Consider the following 24,501-nt stretch of genomic DNA (forward strand, 5'->3'; position numbering starts at 1 on the left):
CAGAGCGGCTGCACCAATTTGCATTCCCACCAACAGTGCAAGAGGGTTCCCGTTTCTCCACATCCTCTCCAGCATCTATGGTCTCCTGATTTGTTCATTTTGGCCACTCTGACTGGCGTGAGGTGATATCTGAGTGTGGTTTTGATTTGTATTTCCCTGATGAGGAGCGACGTTGAACATCTTTTCATGTGCCTGTTGGCCATCCGGAAGTCTTCTTTAGAGAAGTGTCTGTTCATGTTTTCCACCCATTTCTTCACTGGGTTATTTGTTTTTCGGGTGTGGAGTTTGGTGAGCTCTTTATAGATTTTGGATACTAGTCCTTTGTCTGATATGTCATTTGCAAATATCTTTTCCCATTCCATTGGTTGCCTTTTAGTTTTGTTGGTTGTTTCTTTTGCTGTGCAGAAGCTTTTTATCTTCACAGGGTCCCAGGAGTTCATTTTTACTTTAAGTCCCTTGCCTTTGGGGATGTGTCAATAAGAAATTGCTACAGCTGAGGTCAGAGAGGTCTTTTCCTGCTTTCTCCTCTAGGGTTTTGATGGTTTCCTGTCTCACATTCAGGTCTTTTATCCATTTTGAGTTTATTTTTGTGAATGGTTTGAGAAAGTGGTCTAGTTTCAATCTTCTGCATGTTGCTGTCCAGTTCTCCCAGCACCATTTGTTAAAGAGACTGTCTTTTTTCCATTGGATGTTCTTTCCTGCTTTGTCAAAGATGAGTTGGCCATACGTGTGTGGGTCTAGTTCTGGGGTTTCTATTCTATTCCATTGGTCTATGTGTCTGTTTTTGTGCCAATACCATGCTGTCTTGATGATTACAGCTTTGTAGTAGAGGCTAAAGTCTGGGATTGTGATGCCTCCTGCTTTGGTCTTCTTCTTCAAAATTACTTTGGCTCTTCGGGGCCTTTTGTGGTTCCATATGAATTTTAGGATTGCTTGTTCTAGTTTCGAGAAGAATGCTGGTGCAATTTTGATTGGGATTGCATTGAATATGTAGGTAGCTTTGGGTAGTATTGACATTTTGACAATGTTTATTCTTCAGGGTGATTTCTTTGTAGTTTTGATTTGTATTTTCCTGATGATAAGTGGTGTTGAGGTCATTTCATATGTCTGTTGGACATATGGATGTCTTCTTTGGAAAAATGTCTTTTCATGTCTTCTGCTCATTTTTTAACTGGATTATTCATTTCTTTGGTGTTGATTTTATATGTTCTTTATATATTTTGGATGCTAACTCTTCATTCGGTATGTCATTTGCAAATATCTTCTCACATTCATTAGGTTACCTTTAATTTTATTGATTATTTCCTTTGCTGGGCAGAAGGTGTATTTTTGTTTGTCTGTTTGTTTTGTTTTGGTTTGTTTTTTGTGTTTTTTTAAATGTAATCCCAATTAGTATATTTTTGCTTTTGTTTCCCTTGCCGCAGGAGACATATCTAACAAGAATTTGCTATGGCCAATGTCAAAGATGCTACTGGCTGTGTTCTGCTCTAGGATTTTGATGGTTTCTTGTCTCACATTTAGGTCTCTAATCCATTTTGAATTTATTTTTGTGTTTGGTGTAAGAACATGGTCCAGTTTCATTATTTTGCATGTTGCTGTGCAGTTTTTCCAATACCATTTGTTGAAGAGACTGTCTTCTTTCATTGCATATTCTTTCTTGCTTTTTGAAGATTCATTGAACATATAGATGTGGGCTCATTTCTGGGTTTTCTATTCTGCTCCATTAATCTATGTATCTATTTTTGGGCAAGTACCAAAATATTTTTGATCACTACAGCTTTAGAATATAACTTGAAGTCTGGAATTGTGATTCCTCCAGTTTTTCTTTTCCTTTGAAGATTGCTTTTGTCTATTCAGGGTCTTTTCTGGCTCCATACAAATTTTAGAATTCTTTTTTCGAGATCTATAAAAAACGCTGGTGGTATTTTGACAGGGATTGCTTTCAATGTATAGATTGCTTTAAGTAGTATAAACATTTTAACAATATTCGTTCCAATCCATAAACATGGAATGTTTTTCCATTTCTTGGTGTCATCCACAGTTTTATTCATCAGTGTTTTATAGTTTCCAGAGTACAGGATTTTCACCTCTTTGGTTATGTTTATTCATAGGTAATCTTGTTGTTTTTGGTGTAATTGTAAATAGGATTGACTTGTTGATTTTTCTATCTGCTGCTTCATTATTGGCATACAGAATGCAAATTTATGTATGTTGATTTTCTCTCTTGTGACCTTATTGAATTCATGTATCAGTTCCAGCAGATTTTTATGGGAGTCTTTTTGAATTTTATATATAGAGTATCCTGTTATCTGCAAATAGTGTTTTTCTTCTCCCTTGCTGATTTGGCAGCCTTTTATTTCTATTTTGTTGTCTGATTGCTGTGGCTAAGAATCCCAGTACTATGCTAAATAATAATCATGAGAGTGGACATCCCTGTATTGTTTCTGATCACAGAAGAAAAGCTCTCAGTTTTCCCCATTGAAAATAATATTAGATGTGGCTTTTTACACATGGCCTTTATTTTGTTGAGGTATGTTCCTTCAAAACATACTTTGTTGAGGGTTTTTATCATGAACAAATACTGTACTCTGCCAAATGTTTTTTCTTCATTTACTGAAAGGATCATTTGGTTCTTATCCTTTCTTTTATTAATGTGGTGTATCATGTTGGTTGATTTGCAAATATTAAACCACCTTGCATCCCAGTAATAAATCCCTATTGATTATGATGAATTATTTTTTAAATATATTGTTGAATTCCGTTGTTAGTATTTTATTGAGAAGTTTTGCATCCATGTTCTTCAGGGAAATTTACTTGTAGTTCTCTTTTTTAGAGAAGACTTTATCTGGTTTTGGTGTCAGGGTTGTCTTGTCTTCTTGGATGCTGTCTCTCAAGGATGTGCTTGGAGAAGAGTGAATAATCTCCCTGCTACGTGACCCAGTTACTTTTCAGATCTCTGTTTCCATGCTGTCTTACATGGGACTTTTTGCCTGCCTTCTCTCCACGAGCAGTGCAGGGCCCTCTGGGCTCTATATCCACCAAGTCAGTGACCTTTAAAACTCCAGACTTTAAGCCCCAGTTTTCAGGAACTCACAAAATTCAGCGGCTCTCATTTTCCAAGCTCATGGCTTTGGGACAACATTCTCCTTGTGCATTCTCTTGTGTGCTCCTGTCTTTCTCACCCCTCTCTGTGACCTCATCTCCCTCCTCCCAATTACCATATCTTTTTTCTCCCTTAAACCACATCTTCATACTTCATGCCCTCTGGATGTAGCCTTTCTCTCTGTTTAGTTGTGAAGTTTGTTCTGTTGGTCTTCAGGCCAATTTCTGGGGTATTTAGGATGATTTTATAGTTATCTAGTTGTCTTCATGAGAATATATGAACCAGTGTCTTATCCTACCATCATGTTCCTCACAAGAATCTCCTAGTCATTTTGTAAGTCTGAGATCCTTTTGTGAAAAGATATACCTACCTGATGGCTACTGCCTACTTACCAGGATTTTGAAGCATCATTTGCCCCATCCTTCCCATTACTGTCCTCTAATTACCTATTGTGATCTGATACTTTATTTTTTATTCATTACTAAGTACTTGCCTGGAGCACAAAATTATATTATAATATACTAATGGATACCATATTTTAACAGAGTAAAATATCTCTCAGTGACTACTTCTGGGACTGTTTCCCCAGTACCTTCCTTGACTTAGAAAGTATATGTGCATTCATTTATATTGTTAGGAAAATGAGCCATTTCTGATTAAAAAGTGAGGCAGAACATTTTAACCATATCTCTTTAAACTCTTATCACCATTTGCTATGACACATTTATTTAAATTTCTTGAAATTTCCATATACTGGGGACAATGATAATGATCAAAATAGCTTGCTGATTTCAAAATGTAGTGAATGTGTGGACCACAAAGAGCATTAGAATAATTTGTGGATAACTTGTTATAAATATAAGTTTCCATGTCTCAACCTCATGATATTTGACTTTGGATGCAAGAAACTGCATTTAAAACAGGCTCCTTAGGTGATTCTTGTCAAAGAAAAATTTTTGAGAAACCCAGAATTAGAACATTTATGTAATGTTATAAATGAAAAGTAATATAAATCTTGCACATTTTGGTCACTATTGTAATGAACTTTGAAAAATGTGAAAAATGTTAGTAATTATTAATGTATTAATTATTTTTCTCTATCTATCTCAATATTTTCATGTAAATTTTAAGTTCATAGTCTAAGAAGTATTTACTCAACAATATTATGTGCTTGTATGGAAGAACAAGACTGCTGATATGTGATTGACTTTTATAGGATTGGTTATTTTCCTTGACCAGAATTTACACAAAAACAGTGTAGAAAAGATTATTGTAAAGAGGAGATGAAAAGAAACCTAAGTAAATAGGGTTTATAAATACACTTTGTAAGAAGTAGTTGTAAGAAGATAGATTCCTTTGGCCAACCTGGAGATAGTAGATACATGTTACAGAGTTGTGGATATAAAACAAACACCACTCACTGGTAAAAGAGAGTTATTAATATACTACTATATTTACTGCTAGTTAAAGAATTAGATAAACCAAACTTGCAAGGAGTTGGCTTTTATTGCCATGATCAGGGCTGTTCAGAGTGTTTTAGCATATTTATTGAGATAAACTTATCTCACTGAATCTCAGTTTATGATTCATGTCCCAATCAATTAACATTATAGGAATAATTAAACAACGTAAAATCTTACAAATTTTCTATTCTACGATCTCTAATACACAGCCAATTTCACTTTTATTTGCTTAAATAAATATTTTTGTACCTATGGAAGAATATTCCCTTGTATTCCTTATATTTTTATAGCACAATTAAACATATAGCTGAAGATATCTAATTTGAAGATTTCAGATGGTCTGTAAGAATGCTCCTCTCACAGCAATGAAAATATTTGATAAATAGAAATGCGATTTGGGAGAAAAATACCCACAATTTATATATATAATGTGTAATTTCTATCCATAATTGGAATTAAAATAAAACAATATAAAAATAAAAGAGCTGATGAATGTTATAAGGAAAAGCATCTTTATGTGACAATCTGAGACATATATTCAAGAAAATACTGACATATCTTTGCAAACACTACTGGTTACTTTACTTAGTATTACAAGTTAGTCCTTTATTCTCAGCTAACCCAGTATCTTGAATATTAGAGAAATAACAACCAATTCCAAAAATTGAGCCCATAACTTGTTGTACTTAAAGTATATTGCTTACCAGTAAAACTAGTACCCATTTGCATAATCAACAGACATTTACTTATGCAACGTATGTGATAATTAGAAACAGGAGGAGTAATTAAGATGGCAGAGAAGTAGGGGGATCCTGGGCTTTATTCATCCCTCAAACACAGCTGTATTGAAGTCATATCACTTGGAACACCCAGGAAATCAATCTGCAGACTGGCAGAAGGATATCCACAGTTGGAGGAAGACAGTGTAACAGGCTTTTTTAACAAACAAATCAAAGCACACTGAGTTAAGAGTTCAAACACTTCCCACTGCAAGCAAGGAGGAGGTCTACAGACGACTGAACAGGGGGAAAGAGCAGCCAAAATGCAACATCAGGGTGCACACATATACACCAGAACACTTCTTGAAGTGCCAGGCCTCAGACAGTGTATGACCCTTTTTTTAAATAAAACATTACTCTCAGGTGTGGGAATCATAACAAGCTTTCAAAACACTCAAAAGGCAAAAACTGAGCTAAAATGACAAGATGGAGGAATGGAGATCAAGAAGAAATTACAGTCAGAGACTTGCTCAAAACAGATATAAACAACATATCTGAATGAGAATTTAGAGCAGCAGTCATAAGACTACTAGCTGAGCTTGACAAAAGCAGAGAAGACACCAGAGAAACCCTTGTAGCAAAGATAAAAGACCTAAAAATTACTCAGGCTAAGATACAAAATGCTATAACTGAGATACAAAACCAACTGGATATACTCACAATGAGGAGTAAAGAAGCAGAGCAGAGAATAGGTGATATAAAAGATAAAATTATGGAAAATAATGAAGCCAAAAAGAAGAGGAAAAGAAAATTATTATATCACTAAAGAAGATATAGGGAGCTTAATAATTCCATAAAACAAAACAATATCCATATCGTGGAGTCCCAGCAGAAGATTTATTTGAACAAATTATAGCTGAGAACTTTCCCGAGCTGAAGAAGGAAGCAGGTATTCAAGTCCAACAGACAAAGAGAACTCTCAAAATCAACAAAAGGACATCAACACCATAACATACCATAGTGAAACTTTCAAAATATAAAGAAATTGCAAAATGCAAAGATAAAGACAGAATTCTGAGAACATCTATGGACAAAAGAATGTTAACCTACAGAGGTAGAAACATAAGTTAGCAGCAGACCCATTCGCTGAAACATGACAGGCCAGAAGGGAGTGGCAGGAAATATTCAGTGTTCTGAATAGGAAAAATATGCAGCCAAGAATCCTTTATCCATCCAGGTTGTCATTCAGAATAGAAGGGGAGAAAAAAGTTTCCCAGACAAACTAAAACTAAAGGAGTTTATTACCACTAAGCCAGTCCTGCAAGAAATTATAAGGGGGACTCTTTAAGAAGAGGAAAAAAAAAAAAAAAACACACCAGAGCATCAAAGACTGAAAAGGACCAGAGAACACCACCAAAAACACCAACTCTACAGGTAACACAATGGGACTAAATTTATATAGTTCAATAATTATTCTGAATGTAAATGCTCCAATAAAAAGACATAGGGTATCAGAATAGATAAAAGAAATCAAGATCCATCTATATGTTCCCTACAAGAGATTCACTTTAGATCTAAAGACACCTGAAGTTTGAAAATGAGAGGATGGGTGTAGAGAGAAGATGGCGGTGTAGGAGGATGCTGGGCTCACCACGCGTCCTGCTGATCACTTAGATTCCACCTACACCTGCCTAAATAACCCAGAAAAACACCAGAAGACTAGCAGAACGGAGTCTCTGGACCCAAGCGCAGAGGAGAGACCCACGGAAGAGGGTAGGAAGGGCTGAGAGGCGGTGCGCGCTGCACGGACTGGTGGGAGGGAGCCGGGGTGGAGGGGCGGCCTGCTGGCCAAGCAGAGCCCCCGAATCTGGCTTGCAAAAGCGGAGGGGCCAGAGTGTGTTCCAACAGCAAGCATGACTTAGCATTTGGGAGGTCATAAATTAACAGCTCTGCTCAGAAAGCGGGAAGGCTGGAGGACAAAGGGAGGGAGAGTTGCTGAGCCCCCGGACGACAGAGCTCAGTTTGTTGGGGAACAAAGGCACTAGCCAGCACCATCTCCCTCGCCCATCCCCCAGCCAAAATCCCAAAGGGAACCAGTTCCTGCCAGGGAACTTGCTTGCTCCACGCAAACACCCAATTCTGTGCTTCTGCGGAGCCACCCCTCTGGCAGCGGGTCTGACACCCTCCAGCTGCCGCAGGGCCCCTCCTGAAGTGGATCACCTAAGGAGAAGCGACCTAAGGCTGCCCCTTCTGCCCCCATGCACCTTGCCTACCCATCCCAGATAATACGCCAAATCCCCAGCACCACAAGCCTGGTGGTGTGCAAGTAGCCCAGACGGGCTATGCCACCCCACAGTGAATACCGCCCCTAGGAGAGGGAAAGAGAAGGCACACACCAGTCTGACTGTGGCCCCAGCGGTGGGCTGGTGGCAGATTCAGGTCTCACTGTGGCCCCGCCCACCAACTCCAGTTATACACCACAGCACAGGGGAAGTGCCCTGCAGGTCTGCACCACTCCAGGGACTATCCAAAATGACCAAGCGGAAGAATTACCTCAAAAGAATCTCCAGGAAATAACAACAGCTAATGAACTGATCAAAAAGGATTTAAATAATATAACAGAAAGTGAATTTGGAATAATAGTCATAAAATTAATTGCTGGGCTTGAAAACAGTATAGAGGACAGCAGAGAATCTCTTGCTACAGAGATCAAGGGACTAAGGAACAGTCAGGAGGAGCTGAAAAACGCTGTAAATGAGATGCAAAATAAAATGGAAATGACCACGACTTGGACTGAAGAGGCAGAGGAGAGAATAGGTGAACTAGAAGATAAAATCATGGAAAAAGAGGAAGCTGAGAAAAAGAGATATAAAAAAATCCAGGAGTATGAGGGGAAAATTAGAGAACTAAGTGATACACTAAAAAGAATAATATACGCATAATTGGTATCCCAGAGGAGGAAGAGAGAGGGAAAGGCACTGAAGGTATACTTGAAGAAATAATAGATGAGAACTTCCCTGAACTGGGGAAGGAAAAAGGCATTGAAATCCAAGAGGCACAGAGAACTCCCTTCAGACATAACTTGAATCGATCTTCTGCACGACACATCATAGTGAAACTGGCAAAATACAAGGATAAAGAGAAAATTCTGAAAGTAGCTAGAGATAAACGTGCTCTAACATATAAAGGAAGACCTATAAGACTCGTGACCGATCTCTCTACTGAAACTTGGCAGGCCAGAAAGGAATGGCAGGATATCTTCAATGTGATGAACAGAAAAAAATATGCAGCCAAGAATCCTTTATCCAGCAAGTCTGTCATTTAGAATAGAAGGAGAGATAAAGGTCTTCCCAAATAAACAAAAACTGAAGGAATTCGTCGCCACTAAACCAGCCCTACAAGAGATCCTAAGGGGGATCCTGTGAGACAAAGTACCAGAGACATCACTACAAGCATGAAACATACAGACATCACGATGACTCTAAACCCATATCTTTCTAAAATAACACTGAATGTAAATGGAGTAAATGCACCAACAAAAAGACATAGGGTATCAGAATGGATAAAAAAACAAGACCCATCTTTTTGCTGTCTACAAGAGACTCATTTTAGACCTGAGGACACCTTTAGATTGAGAGTGAGGGGATGGAGAACTATTTATCATGCTACTGGAAGCCAAAAGAAAACTGGAGTGGCCATACTTATATCAGACAAACTAGACTTTAAATTAAAGGCTGTAACAAGAGATGAAGAAGGGCATTATATAATAATTACAGGGTCTATCCATCAGGAAGAGCTAACAATTATAAATGTCTATGTGCAGAATACGGGTGCCCCCAAATATATAAAACAATTACTCATAAACATAAGCAACCTTATTGATAAGAATGTGGTAATTGCAGGGGACATTAACACCCCACTTACAGAAATGGATAGATCATCTAGACACACGGTCAATAAAGAAACAAAGACCCTGAATGAGACATTGGATCAGATGGACTTGACAGATATATTTAGAACTCTGCATCCCAAAGCAACAGAATATACTTTCTTCTCAAGTGCACATGGAACATTCTCCAAGATAGATCATCTACTGGGTCACAAAACAGCCCTTCATAAGTTTACAAGAATTGAAATTATACCATGCATACTTTCAGACCACAATGCTATGAAGCTTGAAATCAACCACAGGAAAAAGTCTGGAAAACCTCCAAAAGCATGGAAGTTAAAGAACACCCTACAAAAGAATGAGTGGGTCAACCAGGCAATTAGAGAAGGAATTAAAAAATATATGGAAACAAATGAAAATGAAAATACAACAATCCAAACGTTTTGGGACGCAGCGAAGGCAGTCCTGAGAGGAAAATACATTGCCATCCAGGCCTATCTCAAGAAACAAGAAAAATCCCAAATACAAAATCTAACAGCACACCTAAAGGAACTAGAAGCAGAACAGCAAAGGCAGCCTAAACCCAGCAGAAGAAGAGAAATAATAAAGATCAGAGCAGAAATAAACAATATAGAATCTAAAAAAACTGTAGAGAAGATCAATGAAACCAAGAGTTGGTTTTTTGAAGAAATAAACAAAATTGACAATCCTCTAGCCAGGCTTCTCAAAAAGAAAAGAGAGATGACCCAAGTAGATAAAGTCATGAATGAAAATGGAATTATTACAAAAAATCCCTCAGACATACAAACAATTATCAGGGAATACTATGAAAAATTATATGCCATCAAATTCGACAACCTGGAAGAAATGGACTAATTCCTGAACACCCACACTCTTCCAAAACTCAATCAGGAGGAAATAGAAAGCTTGAACAGACCCATAACCAGCGAAGAAATTGAATCAGTTATCAAAAATCTCCCAACAAATAAGAGTCCAGGACCAGATGGCTTCCCAGGGGAGTTCTACCAGATGTTTAAAGCAGAAATAATACCTATCCTTCTCAAGCTATTCCAAGAAATAGAAAGGGAAGGAAAACTTCCAGACTCATTCTATGAAGCCAGTATTACTTTGATTCCTAAACCAGAGACCCAGTAAAAAAAGGAGAACTACAGGCCAATATCCCTGATGAATATGGATGCAAAAATTCTCAATAAGATACTAGCAAATCGAATTCAACAGCATATAAAAAGAATAATTCTTTTTGATGATACCATGATCCAGTGGGATTCATTCCTGGGATGCAGGGCTGGTTCAACATTCTCAAATCAATCAAGGTGATACATCACATTAAAAAATATATATATATATAAGAACCATATGATCCTGTCAATCGATGCAGAAAAGGCCTTTGACAAAATTCAGCACCCTTTCTTAATAAAAACCCTCGAGAAAGTCGGGATAGAAGGAACATACTTAAACATCAAAAAAGCCATTTATGAAAAGCCCACAGCAAACATCATCCTCAACGGGGAAAAACTGAGAGCTTTTTCCTTGAGATCAGGAACGTGACAGGGATGCCCACTCTCACCGCTGTTGTTTAACATAGTGTTGGAAGTTCTAGCATCAGCACTCAGACAACAAAAGGAAATCAAAGGCATCAAAATTGGCAAAGATGAAGTCAAGCTTTCGCTTTTTGCAGATGATGTGATATTATACATGGAAAATCCGATAGACTCAACTAAAAGTCTGCTAGAACTGATACATGAATTCAGCAAAGTTGCAGGATACAAAATCAATGTACAGAAATCAGTTGCATTCTTTTACACTAACAATGAAGCAACAGAAAGACAAATAAAGAAACTGACCCATTCACAATTGCACCAAGAAGCATAACATACCTAGGAATAAATCTAACCAAAGATGTGAAAGATCTGTATGCTGAAAACTATAGAAAGCTTATGAAGGTAATTGAAGAAGATATAAAGAAAAGCAAAGACATTCCCTGCTCATGGATTGGAAGAATATTGTCAAAATGCCAATACTACCCACAGCTTTCTACACATTCAATGCAATCCCAATCAAAATTGAACCAGCATTCTTCTCGAAACTAGAACAAGCAATCCTAAAATTCATATGGAACCACAAAAGGCCCCGAAGAGCCAAAGTAATTTTGAAGAAGAAGACCAAAGCAGGAGGCATCACAATCCCAGACTTTAGCCTGTACTACAAAGCTGTAGTCATCAGGACAGCATGGTATTGGCACAAAAACAGACACATAGACCAATGGAATAGAATGGAAACCCCAGAACTAGACCCACACACGTATGGCCAACTCATCTTTGACAAAGCAGGAAAGAACATCCAATGGAAAAAAAGACAGTCTCTTTAACAAATGGTGCTGGGAGAACTGGACAGCAACATGCAGAAGGTTGAAACTAGACTACTTTCTCAAACCATTCACAAAAATAAACTCAAAATGGATAAAGGACCTGAATGTGAGACAGGAAACCATCAAAACCCTAGAGGAGAAAGCAGGAAAAGACCTCTCTGACCTCAGCTGTAACAATTTCTTATTGACACATCCCCAAAGGCAAGGGACTTAAAAGCAAAAATGAACTGTTGGGACCTTGTGAAGTAAAAAGCTTCTGCACAGCAAAGGAAACAACCAACCAAACTAAAAGGCAACCAACAGAATGGGAAAAGATATTTGCAAATGACATATTGGACAAAGGGCTGGTATCCAAAATCTATAAAGAGCTCACCAAACTCCACACCCGAAAAACAAATAATCCAGTGAAAAAATGGGCAGAAAACATGAACAGACACTTCTCTAAAGAAGACATCCGGATGGCCAACAGGCACATGAAAAGATGTTCAACGTCGCTCCTCATCAGGGAAATACAAATCAAAACCACACTCAGATATCACCTCACGCCAGTCAGAGTGGCCAAAATGAACAAATCAGGAGACCATAGATGCTGGAGAGGATGTGGAGAAACGGGAACCCTCTTGCACTGTTGGTGGGAATGCAAATTGGTGCAGCCGCTCTGGAAAACAGTGTGGAGGTTCCTCAGAAAATTAAAAATAGACCTACCCTATGACCCAGCAGTAGCACTGCTAAGAATTTACCCAAGGGATACAGGAGTACTGATGCATAGGGGCACTTGTACCCCAATGTTTATAGCAGCACTCTCAACAATAGCCAAATTGTGGAAAGAGCCTAAATGTCCATCAACTGATGCATGGATAAAGAAATTGTGGTTTATATACACATTGGAGTACTACATGGCAATGAGAAAGAACGAAATATGGCCCTTTGTCTCAACGTGGATGGAACTGGAGTGTGTGATGCTAAGTTAAGTAAGCCATACAAAGAAAGACAGATACCATATGTTTTCACTCTTATGTGGATCCTGAGAAACTTAACAGAAACTCATGGGGGAGGGGAAGGAGAAAAAAAAGAGGTTTGAGTGGGAGAGAGCAAAGCATAAGAGACTCTTAAAAACTGACAGCAAACTGAGGTTTGATGGGGGGTGGGAGGGAGGGGAGGGTGGATGATGGGCATTGAGGAGGGCACCTTTTGGGATGAGCACTGGGTGTTGTATATAAACCAATTTGACAATAAATTTCATATATTGAAAAAAAAAAGGTAATGAGAGGATGGAGAACCATGTATCATGCTAATGGTGATGAAAAGAAAGCCAAAGTAGCCATACGTACTTCAAACAAACTAGATTTTAAAACATAGAGTATAAAAAGAGATGAAAAAGGGCATTATACCATAATTAAGGGGTGTATTCATCAAGAAGTTCTAACAATTGTTAATATTTATTCCCCAACTTGACACACCCAAATATATAAATAAATTCATGAAAAACATAAAGATAATCATGGATAATAATAACTTAATAGTAAGGGACGTTAATACCCCACTTACACCAATGGGCACATCATCTAAGCAGAAAATCAACAAGGAAACAATGGCTTCAAATGACACACAGGACAAGATGGACTTAGCAGATATATTCAGAACATTTCATCCTAAAACAACAGAATACACATTTCTTTAGCGTGCACGTGAAATATTCCCCAGAATAGATCACATACTGCATCACAAATCACCCCTCAACAAGTACAAAAAGATCGAGATTATAACATGCATATTTTCAAATCACAATGTTATGAAACTTGAAGTCAACCCCTAGAAAAATAAATTGGAAAGCCCTCAAATACATGGAGGTTAAAGAACATCCTACTAAATAATGAATGGGTTACTAGGAAATTAAATAAGTAATTTAAAAAATACATGGATGTAAATGAAAAAAAACAGGACAGTCCAAGCCCTTTGGGATGCAGCTCAGGCAGTCCTAAGAGGAAAATATATTGAAATTCAGGCCTATTTCAAGAAGCAAGAAAGGTCCCTAAAACAAGCCTAACTTTATACATAAAATAGCTATAAAAGCAGAAAATAAAACCCAAAGCCAGCAGAAGAAGATACATAATATATATTAGAGCAGAAATAAACAATTTAGAAGCAAACAGCAACAAAATCAACGGATTTAAGAGCTGGTTCTTTGAAAGTATTAACATAATTGATAAAACCCTAGCAAGACTTATTAAAAAGAAAAAAAGAAAGGACCCAAATACATAAAATCATAAAGGAAAGTGGAGAGATCACAACCAACACCACAGAAATATCATTGTAAGAGAATACTGTGAAAATTATATGCTAATAAACTGGACAATTTGGAAGAAATGGAAAAAATCCTAGAAACTCACAAAATACCAAAGCTAAAACAGTATGATAGAAAATTTGAACAGACTCATAACAAGCAAAGAAATGGTGTCAGTAACCTACAATCTCCCAACTAACAAGAGTCCTTGGTCAGATGGCTTACCATGGGAATTCTACCAGACACTTAAAGAAGAGTTAATAGCTATTCATCCCTAACTGTCCCCAAAAAAATAAATGGAAGGAAAACTTCCAAGCTTATTCTATGAATCCAGCATTACTTTGATTCCAAAACCAAAGACCCCACTAAAAAGGAAAATTATAGGCCAACATCCTGATGAATATGGATGCAAAAATTATCATTAAAATAATAGCAATTGGAATTCAACAGTACATTAAAAGAATTATTCTCCATCATCAAGTGAAATTTATTCTTATGCTACAAGGCTGATTCAATATTCACAAATGAATTTACATGATGTACCACATTAATAAAAGAAAACATGAGAACAATATGATCCTATCAATAGATCAGAAAATTCATTTGACAAAATACAGCATCCATTATTGATAAAAGCCCTCAACAAAGTATAGAGGGATCATACCTCAACATCATAAAGACCATATGCAAAAGACCAACTGCCATTATAATCCTCATTGGGAAAACCTGGAAGCCTTTTTCCCTATGGTCAGGAACAAGACAAGGAAGCTCATTCTCACCATTACTATTTAACATAGTCCTGGAAGTCCTAGCCTCAGCAATCATACAACAAAAAGTAACAAATGGCGTACAAATTGGCAAGAAAAAAGACAAATTTCAGATGACATGATACTCTATGTAGAAAACCTGAAGGATGACACCAAAAATTGCTAGAATACATGAATTAAGGAAAGTCATAGGATATAAAATCAACATAAAGAAATATGTTGCATTTCTATACACCAGTAGTGAAGCAGCATGTTGCCTGAGTTGTTAATGTTAGCCATTCTGACAGGTGTCAAGTGGTATCTCATTGTGGTTTTGATTTGTATTTCCCTGATGATGAGTGATGTTGACCATTTCTTCATGTGTCAGTTGGCCATCAGGATGTCTTCTTTGGAGAAGTGTCTATTCATGTCTTTTGCCCATTTCTTCCCTGGATTATTTGTTTCTTGGGTGTTGAGTTTGATAAGTTCCTTATAGATTTTGGATACTAATCCTTTATCTGATATGTCATTTGCAAATATCTTCTCCCATTCTGTCAGTTGCCTTTTGGTTTCGCTGATTGTTTCCTTCACTGTGCAGAAGCTTTCTATTTTGATGAGGTCCCAGTAGTTCATTTTTGCTTTTGTTTCCCTTGTGTCTGGAGACGTGTTGAGTAAGAAGTTGCTGCAGCCAAGCTCAAAGAGGTTTTTGCCTGCTTTCTCCTCAATGATTTTGATGGCTTCTGGTCTCACATTGAGGTTTTTCATCCATTTTGAGTTTATTTTTGTGTTTGGTGTAAGAAAGTGGTCCAGGTTCATTTTTCTGCATGTCGCTGTTCAGTGTCCCAGCACCACTTGCTGAAGACACTGTCTATTCCATTGGATATTCTTTCCTGCTTTGTCAAAGATTAGTTGGACATATGTGTGTGGCTCCATTTCTTAGTTCTCTATTCTGTTACATTGTGAACGGAGTGTCTGTTCTTGTGCCAGTACCATACTGTCTTGATGATTACAGCTTTGTACTATAGCTTGAAGTAGGGGATTGTGATGCCTCCTGCTTTGGTTTTCTTTTACAAGATGGCTTTGGCTATTCAGGATCTTTTCTGGTTCCATACAAATTTTAGGATTATTTGTTCTAGCTCTGTGAAGAATGCTGGTGATTCTTTGATACGGATTGCATAGTGTGTAGATTGCTTTGGATAGTATTGACATTGTAATAATATTTGTTCTTCTGATCCAGGAGCATGGAATCTTTTTCCATTTTTTTGTGTCTTCTTCAAAGTATTTCATAAGTTTTGTATAGTTTTCAGTGTATAGATTTTTCACCTCTTTGGTTAGATTTATTCCTATGTATTTTATGGATTTTTGTGCAACTGTAAATGGGATTGATTCCTTGATTTCTCTGTCACTTCATTGTTAGTGTGTAGGAATGAACTGATTTCTGTGCATTGATTTTATATCCTGCAACTTTGCTGAATTCGTGAATCAATTCTAGTAGTTTTTTGATGGAATTTTTTGGATTTTCTATAGAGAGTATCATGTCATCTGCGAAGAGTGAAAGTTTGACCTCCTCCTGGCTGATTTGAATGTTTTTTTATTTCTTTGTGTTGTCTGATTGCAGAGGCTAAGACTTCCAATATTATGTTGAATAACAGTCGTGAGAGTGGACATCCCTGTCTTCTTCCTGACCTTACAGGGAAAGTTTTCAGTTTTTCCCCAATGAGGATGATATTAGTGTTGGGTCGTTCATACATGACTTTTATAATCTCGAGGTATGCTCCTTCTATTCCCACTTTCTTGTCGGTTTTTCTCAAGAAAGGATGCTGTATTTTGTCAAATGCTTTCTCTGCATCTATTGAGAGGATCATATGGTTCTTGTCCTTTCTTTTATTGATGTTATGAATCACGTTAATTGTTTTGTGGATATTGAACCAGTCCTGCATCCAAGGTATAAATCCCACTTGGTCGTGGTGAATAACTTTTTTAATGTATTGTTGGAGCCAGTTGGCTAAAATCTTGAGGATTTTTGCATCCATGTTCATCAGGGAAATTGGTCTATAGTTCTCCTTTTTAGTGTAGTCTCTGTTTGGTTTTGGAATCAAGGTAATGCTGGCTTCATAAAATGACTTTGAAAGTTTTCCTTCCATTTCTATTTTTTGGAACAGTTTCAAAATAATAGGTGTTAACTCTTCCTTAAATGTTTGATAGAATTCCCCCGGAGAGTCATCTGGCCCTGGACTCTTGTTTCTTGGCAGATTATTGATTACTAATTCAATTTCCTTACTGGTTATGGGTCTGGTCAAATTTTCTATTTCTTCCTGTTTCAGTTTTGGTAGTGTATGTTTCTAGGAATTTGTTCATTTCTTCCAGATCGCCCATTTTATTGGCATATAATTGCTCGTAATATTCTGTTATTATTGTTTTTATTTCTGTCGTGTTGGTTGTGATCTCTCCTCTTTCATTCTGGATTTTATTTGTTTGGGTCCTTTCCCTGTTCTTCTTGATCAAACTGTCTAGTGGTTTATCAATTTTGTAAATTATTTCAAAGAACCAGCTTCTGGTTTCATTGTTCTGTTCTACTGTTTTCTTGGTTTCGATAGCATTGATTTATGCTCTAATCTTTATTATTTCCTGTCTTCTTCTGTTTGGGGTTTTATTTGCTGTTCTTTTTGCAGCTCCTTGAAGCATTAGGTTAGGTTGTATATCTGAGATCTTTCTTCCTCCTTTAGGAAGGCCTCAATTGCTATATACTTTCCTCTTATGACCGCGTTTGCTGTGTCCCAGAGGTTTTGGGTTGTGGTGTCATCATTTTCACTGACTTCCATATACTTTTTAATTTCTTCTTTAACTTCTTGGTAGCCTATTCATTCTTAAGTAGGATGTTCTTCAGTCTCCAAGTATTTGTTACCTTTCCAAATTTTTTCTTGTGGTTGATTTCGAGTTCCATAGCATTGTTGTCTGAAAATATGCACAGTATGATATTGATCTTTTTGTCCTTACTAAGGGCTGATTTGTGTCCCAGTGTATGTTGTATTCTGGAGAATGTTCCCTGTTCACTGGAGAAGAATGTACATTCCTGCTTTAGGATGAAATGTTCTGAATGTATCTGTTAAGTCCATCTGGTCCAGTGCGTCATTCAAAGGCATTGTTTCCTTGTTGATTTTTTGATTAGATGATCTGTCCATTGCTGTGAGTGGGGTGTTAAGTCTCCTACTATTATGGTATTACCATCAATTAGTTTCTTTATGTTTGTGATTAATTGACTTATATATTTGGGTGTTATCAAATTGGTGCATAAATGTTTACAATTGTTAAGTCTTCTTAGTGGATAGACCCCTTGATTATGATATAATGCCCTTCTGCATCTCTTGATACAGTGTTGTTTTTTTTTTTAAAGTCTAGATTGTCTGATATAAGTATGGCTACTCTGGCTTTCTTTCATTGACCATTAGCATGATAGATGGTTCTCCATACCCTTATTTTCAATCTGAAGGTGTCCTTAGGTCTAAAGAGGTCTCTTGTAATCAGCATATAGATGGATCTTGTTTTCTTATCCTTTCTGTTACCCTATGTCTTTTGATTGGAGCATTGAGTCCATTGACGTTTAGAGTGAGTACTCAAAGATATGAATTTATTGCCATTATGTTACTTGTAGAGTTGGAGTTTCTGGTGATTTTCTCTGGTCCTTTCTAATCTTTGTTGCTTTTGGTATTTATATATATATGTATATTATTTTTCCATCTTTTCTCCCCTTAGAGAGTCCCCCTTAAAATTTCTTGTAGGACTAGTTTAGTGGTCACAAACTCTTGTAATTTTTGTCTGGGTAATTTTTTATCTCTCCTTCTATTTTGAATGACAGCCTTGCTGGATAAAGAATTCTTGGCTGCATATTTTTCCGATTCAGCACATTGAATATATCCTGTCATTCCTTTCTGGTCTGCTAAGTTTCTATGGATAGGTCTGCAAACCTGATCTGTCTTGCCTTGTAGGTTAGGGACTTTTTTGCCTTGCTGCTTTCATGATTCTCTCCTTTTCTGAGTATTTTGTGAATTTCACTATGATATGCCTTGTTGATGGTTCGTTTTTGTTGAATCTCATGGGGGTCCTCTGTGCTTCCTGGATTTTGATGTCTGTATCTTTCCCCAGGTTAGGTAAGTTTTCCACTATGATCTGCTCACATAACCCTTCTACCCCTATTTCTCTCTCTTCCTCTTCTGGGACCCCTATGATTCTGATGTTGTTGCTTTTTAATGAGTCACTGATTTCTCTAGTTCTTAAATCATGCTTTTTTGCCTAATCTCCCTCTTTTTTTCTTCTTCATTATTCTCTGTAAGTTTGTTCTCTATATCGCTAATTCTGTTTTCTGCCTCATCCATCCTTGCCACCACTGCATCCATCCGTGATTGCAGCTCAGTTATAGGACTTTTAATTTCATTCTGGCTATTTTGTACTTCTTTTATCTCTGCAGAAAGGGATTCTAAACTATTTTTTACTTCATCTAGTATTCTTATTATCATCACTCTAAATTCTGGTTCAGACATCTTGCTTGTATCTGTGTTGGTTAACTCCATGGCTGTTGTTTCTTTGTGCTCTTTCTTTTGAGGTGAATTCCTTCATTTTGTCATTTGAAGGGAGAAAGGAATTAATGATATAGAAAAATTGAAATTAAAAAATAAATTTAAAAAGTATTAAAATTAAAAAAGTAACACACATACACACAAATTGAATAGATGATGCTAGATCCTAGGTGTGTTTTGGTCTGGGTGTTGAAAGTAGTTTGATAGATTAGAGAAAAAAAATTAGGGGGGAGAATAAAAAAGGAAATCATTTGAGAATTTGAAAAAATAAATACACTGAAGTAGACTAAACTGAGATGATGGGGGTAACATAGAATTTGAAAAAAAATACACAAAATTAAAGAATATAATAGAAAAAAGTACAGAGAAATGTTTTTAATAAAAATTAAAAATAAATATGAATTTTCATTGTTCTGTATTCAAGGAAAAAGAAAAGAAATGGAAAAGATAAAAAAAGAATAAAAAGAAAGAAAAAAAGAAAATCGTTTGCAAATTTGAAAAAGTGAATACACTGTAGTAGACTAAAATAAAATGATGGAAGTAAAATAGAATTTGAAAAAATTTACAAAAAAGCAAAAAATATAGTAAAAAATTAAATAAAAATATTTTTAATAGAAATTGAAAGTAAAAATGAAGTTTTTTTCTTTTTTTGAATTCAAGAAAAAGAAAAGAAATGAAAAAGACAAAAAAAGAAACAGAAAGAAAAAAGTAAAAAGGAAATTGAAAATTTAAAATGTGAATACACTGAAGTAGACTAAAATAAAATTATGCAAGTATGATAGAATTTGAAGTAATTTACAAAAAAGTAAAAAATATAGTAATAAATATTAAAGAAAAATATTTGTAATAAAAATTGAAAATAAAAATGAATTTTTTCTCTTTCTGTAGTCAAGAAAAAGAAGTGTAAAAGAGAAAAAGAAAAAAGGAAAGAAAGAAAGAAAGAAAGAAAGAAAGCAAGCAAATTAAATAGATGGGCCTGCTAACAGATTGAAGTAGGACTGAAATTAATTTGTTTTACCCTAGAAGTCAGTCTATGTAGTGCTTTAGAATCCATAAACTAAGCCAGCAGTAAGACTTGTGTTCTCGAGAGCCAGTTGGGCAGGGCTCAGTGTAACGGCTCCATGCTCCACTAGATGGTGATGCTAGCCTACAGGGATGGATTGTTGCAGAGCTCATAGGTGCTTATGTGCATGCACGGGAGCAGTGAAAATGGCGCCACCCAGTAACCTGGTCTTTTCTCCAGGATCAGCAATAGTGCACCTGTCCTCTGTCTTAAGCTTTTGTCCACTCCCTGCTTTTTCACTCTCTGTGACCAGGCCCCAGGCAATACCTCTCTCCAGAGTTTTGTCTCAGATGGGGCTGTTTTTCCCAGCCCCTTACTTCTGAAGGACTGTGGCTTTAACCTGTTCTGCCCCTCTGCAGGAGGGTCTCACTGAGCTATGGCCAAATGAGTAACGGATGAATGCCAGCTGCACCCAGGAACTCATGCTGGACCCTGCTGCTGCTGGTGCCCCGAGACTGCAGCCAGGTGCCAGCCCACCCCAGGAAAAGTTCACAAGATAGTGTAGCAGCAGCATTTCAGGGATTATGGAAAATCATAACACACATCTGGTACCAGGCTTCACCCTTAACCTTGTTCCAGCACCAGCAAATGTGGCTGTTTTCTGGGGTCTGCTGGGACCAGGGGGCTTCAATAGTCTCTACCAAATGTCCTTCGAGCAGTGGAACCACTTTTCCCCGTGTGGCTCTAGAACCTCCTGGAACCCATTCACTTCCTGGGGATTCACCCTTCCCACCAGAGCACCGCCAGGTATCGAGGTGTGGAGTTGCAGCCTTTGTGCTCCCCTTGTTTACAGTCTTAATGGAATTTAAACTCTCTCTCCCTTTTTAGTTTAGTCCCTGAGGTATTTCCAATTTTCCTTTTTCTCTCCAGCTGCTTTTGGGGAGGGGTGCTTTTCCCGTATTCTCCCCACCTCCCCAGGCTCCATCCTTTCTCCTCCCACAAAAGCGTTTCCCTACCCTCAGGGGCTTCTCGCTCCCCGAATTCCCCTCTCTGTGCCCCATACCTGCTGAATTCTGTGGTTCAGGTTGTGCAGATTGTTGTGTTAATCCTCCAACCAGTTTTCTAGGTGTTTAGGATGGTTTAGTGTTGGTCTGGCTGTATTTCATGGACACGAGACACACAAAAAACTTCGATGTTGTTCTGCCATCTTGGCTCCTCATAGTCTTTGTTTTAAAGACTATTTTGTACAATACAAGTGTTGCTACTCCAGCATTCTTTTGACATCCATTTGCATGATACATGTTTCTCCATTTCCTCACTTTCAGTCTGCAGGTATCTTTAGATATAAAATGAGTCTCTTGTATCCCACATATAGATATTTTTATCCATTCTGTCACCCTATGTCTTTTGATTGGAGTGTTTAGTCCATTTAAATTCAAAGTAATTATTGATTGATATGTATTTATTGTCATTTCATTGTTTCTTTTGTGGTCGTTTCTGAAGATTTTTTCTGATTTCTTCTTTTCTTTCACTCTTTCATGGTATGCTGCTTTTCTTTAGTGATATATTTGGATTTTTTCTCTTTAATGTTACATACTTATTGGTGTTTTTTTTTTGTTTATGGTTATCCATTAGTTTGTATATAACCTCTTCTGCATATATAGCAATCTATAGTAATTTGGTGGTCATTTAAGTTTGAACCTGTTCTTTATTCTTCTCACCACATTTTAGGCATATGTTGCTATATTTTGCATCCTTTTATTTTGTGAGTTACTTGACTGACCTTTTACAGAAATAAAAATGCTTTTGTGTCTCCTATCTTTATGTTTTCACTTTTACATTCAAAGTGTTCCCTTTAATATTTTTGGCAGGGCTGGTTTCGTGGCCAGAAACTCTTTTAGTTTTTGTTTGTTTGTTTGTTTGTTTTTGTTTTGTCTTGTTTTGTTTTGGCCTGGCAAACTTTTTATCTCTTCTTCTATTCTGAATGATAGCCCTGCTCGATAGAGTATTTTTGGCTGCAATTTTTTCCCATTCAGCACTTTGAATATATCATGCCACTGCTTTCTGCCTTGGAATAGCTTTATGAGTTTTCCCTTGAATGCTACCATCTTCTTCTGTTTTGCTACTTTAATTTTTTTTCTTTATCACTATATTTATCTAGTTTAATTACAATGTATTGTGGTGTGGATCTTCTTTTGTTGATTTTGGTGGGAGTTCTCTGTGTCTCCTGGATCTGGATATCTGTTTCCTTCCCCAGATTAGGGGAATTTTAAGCTATTATTTCTTCAAATAAATTTTCTGCCCTCTTTTCTCTCTCTTCTTCATCTGGGACTTCTGCTATATAAAATTTATCAGGTTTGATGGAGTCACTGATTTTCCTAAGTCTATTCTCATCTTGCATTATTTTTCCTCTCTTTTGTTGAGCTTGATTACTTTCTACTACTGTTTCTTCAAGGTCATTAACTCATTCCTCTGCTTTCTCCAGCCTGTTCATTCCATCAGGCATGTTTTTCATTTTTGTTTATTAGCCCTTTATTTCTGCCATGTTATTACTTACCTTTGTGTTAAGAGTCTCTTATTTTCCACTCTTTTCTCAGGTTCAGTGGGTATCTTTATGAACATTACTTTAAATTCTCTGTTTTGCCTAGAGCTCTGGCCATGCCCTTGTCTTGTTCTTTGATTTGGGATAAATTTATCTGTCTTCTTATTTTGTCTCAGTCTCTGTACCTGTTTCTGTGTTAGAAAAGGCATCTATATATACAGTTCTTGAGTGTATGGCCTTTAAAGAAGTCCTGATGTGCCCTGCTGTGTGGTATCCCCTGTTTCCCAGGGCCTGGCACTTCTGGGAGCATCTCTAATATGTGTTGCATGTGTTCTGTTATTTTGTCATGGCCACTTTATCTTCAGGTCAGCCATCTACAGAGGCTATCTTTGCTTGTTGTGGGCAGTTTTTGGTCCCTTGCCTCAGTTTGATGCATTTTAACTAGGTGTAGTCTCTTCAGTTTGTGAAATGAGACATTGTCCACTTCTCCTCCAACTAAGGCTTTACAATACTGCAGCAAGAGACACAGTGTGAGCAGGGGTTTGGGCCTCTCTTCTGGTTGATGGGGCCCACTGTGTTGCGACTGACACAGGCATGACTGAGAGGAACGTATCCACTGGGATGTGGGAGGCATTGCTTCATGTAAGCAAGTTAAGTAACTAGTGTCTGTGCTGAGCTACTTCCCACAGGAAGCCCTGTGCTTATTCTGGGGAGGGGGGCAAAGGAGGGAAATGGCACTGGCTAGTTCCTTTGTGAAAGATTCCAACTTCCTATCTAACAAAATATTTTTCTGCCATTATAATATTGCAAAAGTTGGGGTGCCTGGGTGGCTCAGTCGGCTAAGTGTCCGACTTCGGCTCAGGTCATGATCTCGCGGTCCATGAGTTCGAGCCCCGCGTCGAGCTCTGTGCTGACAGCTCAGAGCCTGGAGCCTGTTTCAGATTCTGTGTCTCCCTCTCTCTCTGACCCTCCCCCGTTCATGCTCTGTCTCTCTCTGTCTCAAAAGTAAATAAACGTTAAAAAAATTATAATATTGCAAAAGTAAATGAAAGAAAAAATAAAACAAAATGCCTTTGTCTCAAGAAAGCCTTGTTTTATATAGTACAGAAAAATGAGATCCTGGTTATTTTTCAACAGTTCTTGAATTAAAGCAATATGTGACTTTCACCCTGGAAAGCCAGGCTTGGAAAACACTTTCTCATAGTTTTAAATCCAAGTAGGTCAGAAAGCCTTAGGAAGAAAAGAGTGAATATGAAAACCAAGCAAAATTAATAGATATGGTCATTGTCCACCTTCTAGAGAGAAATTGGGTGAAATATCTGCACTAGCAGAGAGGTAAACCTGGCTTTGGGCTTTAAAAAAGGATGACTAAGATAGAAGAAGGTGCAGAACACAAGTGGTATGAATTGATGCCAAGATGACTTATCTACCCTCTTTTCTGATCCATCATGGAGTTTTCTGTGTGAAATGCTGTATAAATCAGAAAGGCTATATTAAATAGGCAAAGAATTGTATACCTGAACAATCATACAAATGTCTAATCTGATTACTACACAGTCAACACACATGTTCTTATACAAAGACAGTTTGTATTTGGTTTCTATTTGTTTTATACTTGGCATACTGCTAGTTAATTTTCTTCATTTTTTTTTTTTGGAACTGCATCTTTTTTCTTCAACTTGACTGCAAGGATCATGCCTTTGTTTTCTTTGGCAGCCCTCACATATACTATCTAGCACAGCATTCTGTGCACATACTAGAATCTCGAGATGTGTTTGAAGACTACCTC

Source organism: Acinonyx jubatus, chromosome X (genome assembly GCF_027475565.1).
Source record: "Acinonyx jubatus isolate Ajub_Pintada_27869175 chromosome X, VMU_Ajub_asm_v1.0, whole genome shotgun sequence".
In the NCBI taxonomy this organism is placed as follows: domain Eukaryota; kingdom Metazoa; phylum Chordata; class Mammalia; order Carnivora; family Felidae; genus Acinonyx; species Acinonyx jubatus.